Source organism: Neomonachus schauinslandi, chromosome 9 (genome assembly GCF_002201575.2).
Source record: "Neomonachus schauinslandi chromosome 9, ASM220157v2, whole genome shotgun sequence".
In the NCBI taxonomy this organism is placed as follows: Eukaryota; Metazoa; Chordata; class Mammalia; order Carnivora; family Phocidae; genus Neomonachus; species Neomonachus schauinslandi.
In genome coordinates, this window is record NC_058411.1 from 83305980 (window position 1) to 83313308 (window position 7329).

The following is a 7329-nucleotide window of genomic DNA, read 5'->3' on the forward strand; positions in this document are numbered from 1 at the left end:
AACAAGGCTGTGACCAGAAAAAGGCATTAAAAGTTGTGCCCCCCAAAATGAAGCTGTTCACATTGTCCATTACCAGGAAAGGAAATGGACAGGGTGGCCCACTGATCCCTTAATTCAGAATCAGAACTACCGCCAGGTTCCAATTTTTTACTCAATTCTGGAACTTGGCAAGCATTACATCTTACAGGGAAGTGACTGAGAAAGAAACTGGGATAACACCAACCCTAACAAGACAGTAACATATTAGCAAACGTCGTCATTCATAGACTAAGTTTTAAGCCCAAAGATAGCCTGTACAAACACTTTTTTAAAAGTATAACTTGGTAGCTTGTTGGATGTATTTAACAATTTAAAAAATTTTTATTCCTGTACTCAATATTATAAAGATTAAAATTTAAAATTCTGTGACATGAAATTTAAAATTCTGTGGCATGGAGATACGTTCATTACGCCTTTCTGCCCACTGAGTCTCCCCTCCCACCACTGTCATGTCTAAGTCAGAGTCTCCTAAAAAGCCTGAACAGCTGCAGAAGCTCTTCATCAGAGGTTTGAGATTTGAAACAACCAATGAGAGTCTGAGAAGCCATTTTGAGCAATGGGAAATGCTTACGGACTGTGTGGAAATGACAGACCCAAACACCAAGTGCTCCAGAGGTTTTGGGTTTGTCACGTATGCCACTGTGGAGGAGATGGATGCAGCCACGAATACAAGGCCACACAACGTGGATGGAAGAGTTGTGGAACCAAAGAAGGCTGTCCCAAGAGAAAATTCTCAAAGACGTGGTGCCCACTTTGAGAAAGATTTTTGTTGGTGGCGTTAAAGACGACACTGAAGAACATCATCTAAGGGATTATTTTGAGCAGTATCAGAAAACTGAAGTGACTGAAATCATGACTGAGCGAGGCAGTGGCAAAAAGAGAGCCTTTGCTTTTGTATAACATTTGATGACGACTCTGTAGATAAGACAGTCATTCAAAAATCCCAGGCTGTGAATGGCCATGACTGTGAACTAAGGAGAGCCCTATATCAGCAAGCGTCGAAGTGGTTCTGGAAACTATGAAGGTGGTTTTGGTGGGAATGACAACTTTGATGACGGAGGACACTTCAGTGGGCAAGGTAGCTTTGGTGGTGGTCGAGGTGGTGGTGGATATGGTGGCAGTGGGGATGGCCATAACAAATTTGGTAATGAAAGAAGCAATTTTGGAGTGGCGGAAGTTATGATGATTCTGGCAATTACAACAATCAATCCTCAGATTTTGGATTTGGAGGAAATTTTGGAGGCAGAAGCTCTGGCCCCCATGGTGGTGGAGGCCAATACTTTGCCAAACCACGAAACCAAGGTGGCTATGGTGGTTCCAGCAGCAGCAGGAGCTACGGCAGTGGCAGGAGGTTTTAATCACTGCCAGGAAACAAAGCTTAGCAGGAGAGGAGAGCCAGAAAAGTGAGAGGGAAGCTATAGGTTACAACAGATTTGTGAACTCAGCCAAGCACAGTGGTGGCAGGGCCCACCTGCTGCAAAGAAGACATGTTTTAGACAATGCTCGTGTGTATGGGCAAAAAACTGAGGACTAATTGTGTAACAGGTTATTTTAGTTTCTGTTCTGTGGAAAGTGTAAAGCATTCCAACAAACGGTTTTAATGTAGATTTTTTTTTTTTTGCACGCATGTGGTTGATTGCTAAGTAATGGTCTGATCATGATGCTGAATAAATGTGTCTTTAAAAAAATTCGGGGGGGGGGGCGCCTGGATGGCTCAGTCGTTGGGCGTCTGCCTTCAGCTCAGGTCATGATCCCAGGGTCCTGGGATCCAGCCCCGCATTAGGCTCCCTGCGCAGCGGGAAGCCTGCTTCTCCCTCTCCCACTACTCCTGCTTGTGTTCCCTCTCTTGCTGTCTCTATCAAATAAATAAATAAATCTTTAAAAAATAAAATAAAATTCTGGGGACACCTGGGTAGCTCAGTCAGTTGGGTGTCTGGCTCTTGGTTTCAGCTTGGATCATGATCTTTAGGGTTGTGGGATCGAGCCCCATGTAGGGCTCCGTGTTCAGCAGGGAGTCTGCTTGGGATTGTCTCCCTCTCCCTCTGGCCCTCTTCCCCCAGGCTTACTCACATGCTCTCTAAAATAAATAAATAAATCTTTAAAAAAATAAAAATCACTGAATTACAATCACTGCAAGCTAATGAGTGAGTCTAGCTAACTGCCCAACATCTCCCCCAAAAGCTTTGCCGTTCTCCATGCATCTTGTTGCTAACAATACATTCAATAATCTTCAACCACTTTATATAAGTAGGACTACAATAGCTATCGTCTTCATTATTTCTTCCTTTTATATAATCTTTTAAGTTCATTGACTACAGTCCTGGTGTAATACAATAAAGCATTTACTTTAGCAGTTGATGTTAATAGATTTCTAAATGCCTCTGTCCTATACTTAAAAAAAGTATACTTTAAAAAAAAAAGTACACTTAAGTCTCTGAGGGCAACCCCTTTGGGTCCCCTCCTTGGGAGCTCTGTACTATCACTCTGCTATGGCTCAATAAATCTTGCTTTGTTGCCCACCAAAAAAAGAAAAAAAATAAGTCTCTGAAAAAGTCACCGTATATTTTATCAGATTTTAGGGAGGAATTTATGTGCCACTAAAGTAGTGGTATTGCAAATTTTAGAATTTGCAAAAATGCTCAGTATCGCTCTGTAAATGTCAAAAGTCTAATGCTCACTAAAAGCTCACATGGGGGCGCTGGGCTGGCTCAGTTAGTTGTGTCTGACACTTGGCTTCAGCTCAGGTCCTGACCTCATGGGTTGTGGGATCGAGCCATCAAGCGCATGCTCTCTCTCTCAAATAAATTTTTTTTAATTTTATTTTTTTTATTTGACAGAGAGAGAGAGCATAAGCAGGGGGAGCAGCAGAGGCAGAGGGAGAAGCAGACTCCCGCCGAGCAGGGAGCCCGATGTAGGGCTCGATCCCGGGACCCCAAGATCATTACCTGAGCTGAAGGCAGATGCTTAACCGACTGAGCCACACAGACGCCCCTCAAATAAATCAATCTTTAAAAAAATTAGAAATCAAAAAATTAAAGCTCTGATGCATACTGTGCATGTGGCAGTGATATATCCAAACTTCTCAGCAAGTAGGTAGTAAAAAAAAATACGCTTAGACAAAATTTGGTACTATTCAAAAGTTCAGCATTCCAACAGCTTGGAAATTTTCCCAGGGCTCAAATTCTACCTTAAAATTGCCAGCCTAAAATGAACAGTCATATATCCTCCTAAATGGTCTCAGCATCCTCTCTCAAACTATTCTCAGGTAATCCTCTACTTTCCTAATCCTTACACAGCAGCAGGAGAAATCCCTTTAAAATACCAATCTGTTCATAATATTCCCTTTTCTCCCTATATTGTATTTTAGAAAATTTCAAGCACAAAAATGCTGGAAGAATCTCATAGTGAATATCCTACACCCAGTTTCCCATATATCCCTGTATCTACCACCTAGATTCTACCATTAACAATTTACCATATTTGTTTTATCAGATAGATACCTTTCCATCTAACCTTAATCACTTCATCATAATGTATTATGGCTTGTTAATAGTTTGCCCAGAATTATTTAGGGTCTATGTTCATAAGGCACACTTTTGTAATTTTCTTTTAAATCTGTAACGTCTTTATCAGGTTTTAGTTACTGGGGTTATGCTGGCCTAGTGAAATGAGTTTGGAAGTGATTTCCCCTTTGTCTATTTTCTGTAATTTTATATAAGATTGATGTTATTTCTTCTTTAAATACTTGATAGAATTCATCAATGAAACCATTATGGCCCTGAGTTTTCATTATGGGAAGTTTTTTTCAATCATTATTCCATTTCTTTAATATAAGCATCTTCAGATCTTATCTCAACTTGTGACAGCTTTAATATATAGGTATTTTCAAGAAACTGTCCAGTTATGTTGTGAAATTTTTTGGCATAAGGTTGCCTATAATATCCTCTTATTGTTCTACAGGATCTGTAGTGGTAAATCCCTTTCATTCCTGATACTAGTAATTTGTGTTGTTTTTATCAGTGTATTTATGGATTTAACATTATTGATCTTTTCAAAGAACCAACTTCTGACTTTGTAATTTTGTGTATTGTTTGTCTTTTCCTATTTCACTGATTGCTTCTGTTGTCTTCTTTTCTTCTATATACTTTAGAAGTATCTTGCTCTCTACTAGCTTCATAAGGTAGAACTTTAGGCCATTGTCTTTAGACCTTTCTTTTCTAAAATAGGTGCCTAAAGTTATAAACTTCCCTCTACACACTCCATTAACTGCATCCTACAAATTTTTAAAGCACTTTTTTTTTTTAAGATTTTATTTATTCAGGGCGCCTGGGTGGCTCAGTTGGTTGAGCGACTGCCTTCGGCTCAGGTCGTGATCCTGGAGTCCCGGGATCGAGTCCCACATCGGGCTCCCTGCTCGGCGGGGAGTCTGCTTCTCCCTCTGACCCTCCCCCTCTCATGCTCTCTCTCTCATCCTCGCTCTCAAATGAATAAATAAAATCTTTAAAAAAAAAAAGTGAAAAGCTTTAAAAAAAAAAAAAGATTTTATTTATTCATTTGAGAGAGAGAAAGAGAGACAGAGAGCACACAAGCAGGGGTAGAGGCAGAAGTAGACTCCCTGCTGAGCAGGGAGCCCAATGCGGGGCTCGATCCCAGGACCTGGAGATCACCACCCGAGAAGAAGGCAGATGCTTAACCATCTGAGCCACCCAGGTACCCCTTAAAGCACTTTTTAATAAACTATTTATTCTAGAATAGTTTTAGACTTACAGAGAAATTGCAGAAATAGTAAAGTACCATATACCCACTCCCAGTTTCCCGTTTTATTTACAACTTGCATCAGTATGAGAGTTTGTCATAATTAAAAAACTGATATTGATACATTATTCATTTAAGTCCATTATTTTATTTCCTCACTTTTTACCTAGTATCCTTTTTCTCTTCCAGGATCTCAACCAGGATACCACATTACATTTGGTTGTGATGTCTCCGCAGGCTCCTCTTGGCTATGACCATTATCCCACAAATTTTGATGCTCTATTTCCATCATCCAGTTCAAATTACTTTCTCTCTTGTGATGTCTTCATTCACACAAAGGTTGAGAATATGTGTGGGTTATTTTTTTTTTTAAGATTTTATTTATTTATTTGACAGAGACACAGAGAAAGGGAACACAAGCAGGGTGAGTGGGAGAGGGAGAAGCAGGCTTCCCGCTGAGCAGGGAGCCCTATGTGGGGCTCAATCCCAGGACCCTGGGATCATGATCTGAGCCGAAGGCAGATGCTTAATGACTGAGCCACCCAGGCGCCCCTGTGTGGGTTATTTTAGACATCTTGATTTCTACTTTAATCCCACCATGGTCAAAGAACATATTCTGTATTATTTCAATCCTTTCAAATTTATTGAGACTTGATTCAAAGCTCAGCATCTGGTCTGTAAGTACACTTGGGGAAAGAAGTATATTCTGTAGTAGTTGGGTGGAGCTCTATACTGACTTTTTGTTAGTTTAGTTGTCTATCAGTTGTTGAGAAGAGTTAAAATCGCCATGATTGTTGTCTATTTCTTTTTTAAATTTTATCCATTTTTGTTTGATGTAATTTGAACCTCTGTATTAGGCACATACATGTTTATGATTATGTCATGAATTGACCTCTTTATCATTATGAAATGACCCCCTTAACTCTAGCAACACACTTTATCTTGAACTCTACTCTATCTGATATGAATATAGCCACTCCAGCCTTCTTATGCTTACTCATTAAAAGGTGTATTTTTTTCCATGCATTTACTTTTAGCCAATCTGTCTGTATGCATTGAATCAGAGTATCTATTCCATTAAACTAAATGAAATTATTGATATGGTTGGATTAGGTCTACCATTATTTCTGTTCAGCTGTACCTCTAACCTCTTTTGGATTATTCACTTTAATTTTTCTACTAGCTTTTAAGCAACACTTCCCCTTTTTTCCGTAGTGAGTACTCTAAGAATTACAAAATACATCCTTCTCATTTTACACTTTACTCAATGTTAATAATTTGCCATTTCACATAATATATACAAACCTTGTTCCCATATAGGTCCATATACCCCCACCTCCCATTCCATGCTTTATCGTATAGGTTTCATATCTACATTATGTAATGATCGCCACAAGATGCTTTTTAAAAATTATTTCAACAGTTATATGTTGTTTTAAGAAAAAAGTGAGAGATTTATAACTATCCACATATTTACCATTTCTGATGTTCTTCATTTCCTTACGAAGATTCAAGTTTCCACCAGGTATCATTTCCCTTCAGACTGAAGAACTTTAGCATTTCTTGTAGTGCAAACCTGCTAGTTATGAATTCTCTTGGTTTTCTTTTATCTGACAATATTTTTATTTCACTTTCATTCTTGAAGGCGATACTACTGAATCTGATATTCTGGATTGTCAAATTTTTCTTTCAGCATTTTAATCATTTTCTATTCTCTCTGGCCTTTATGATTACCCTTCTGTATGCAACATGGCTTCTTCTGCTGTTTTCTGGATTTTTCCTTTGATTTTTGGCTTTCAACAGTTTGATTATGAAGTACCCAGTTACGGTTTTCTTCATTTTTAAACCTGTGGTTTGCATGGTTTTGTCTTAATCCTTACCGGGATTTGCTGAGCTTATTGAATCTGTCAATTTATGCCTTTCACTAAATTTGGGAGGTTTTCAGCCATTATATTTGCAAATATTTTTCTTTCCCATTCTTTCACCTCTACCTCTTCTTCTGGGACTTTAATTACATATGTTGGATTTTTTGATATTGCCCCCAGGTCCTTGAGGATATGCTGCTCCTTTCCCTGAATAATTTCTACTGATCTTTAATTTCATGGATTCTTTCCTCAGTCATCTCTATTCTGCTTTTAGCCCATCCACTTTATTTTCAGTATCATATTTTTCAACTTTGGAATATCCATTTGGTTACTTAATACTCATTCTTTGTGAACATATTTTCCTATACATCGCTTTCCTTTTATAACAGTTACAAAAGTTTCAAATCCTTTCCTGCTAATTCCAACATTTATGTATTTTAAAGTTAGTCTCTGTAGATTGTCTTTTAACTTGAGGTTACATTTCTCTGATCCTTTGTATGTAAGTAATTTTAGAATATATGCTGCATGTTGTAAATGTTATGTTGTGGAGGCCCTGGATTCCTTTATAGTCCTCTGAAGAGTGTTTTTATTTTTGTTTTAGTAGGTACTTAAATTGGTTGACTCAAACTGCAAACTCTGTGTCTTAGGTAGATGAAATCTCAATTTAGTC

General features: G+C 38.5%; 1 pseudogene; it reads left to right on the forward strand.

Annotated features, from left to right (window-relative positions):
* Window positions 1–488: 488 nt before the first annotated feature.
* Window positions 489–1397, forward strand: LOC110585432 (annotated as a pseudogene).
* The last annotated feature ends 5932 nt before the right edge of the window (window positions 1398–7329 follow it).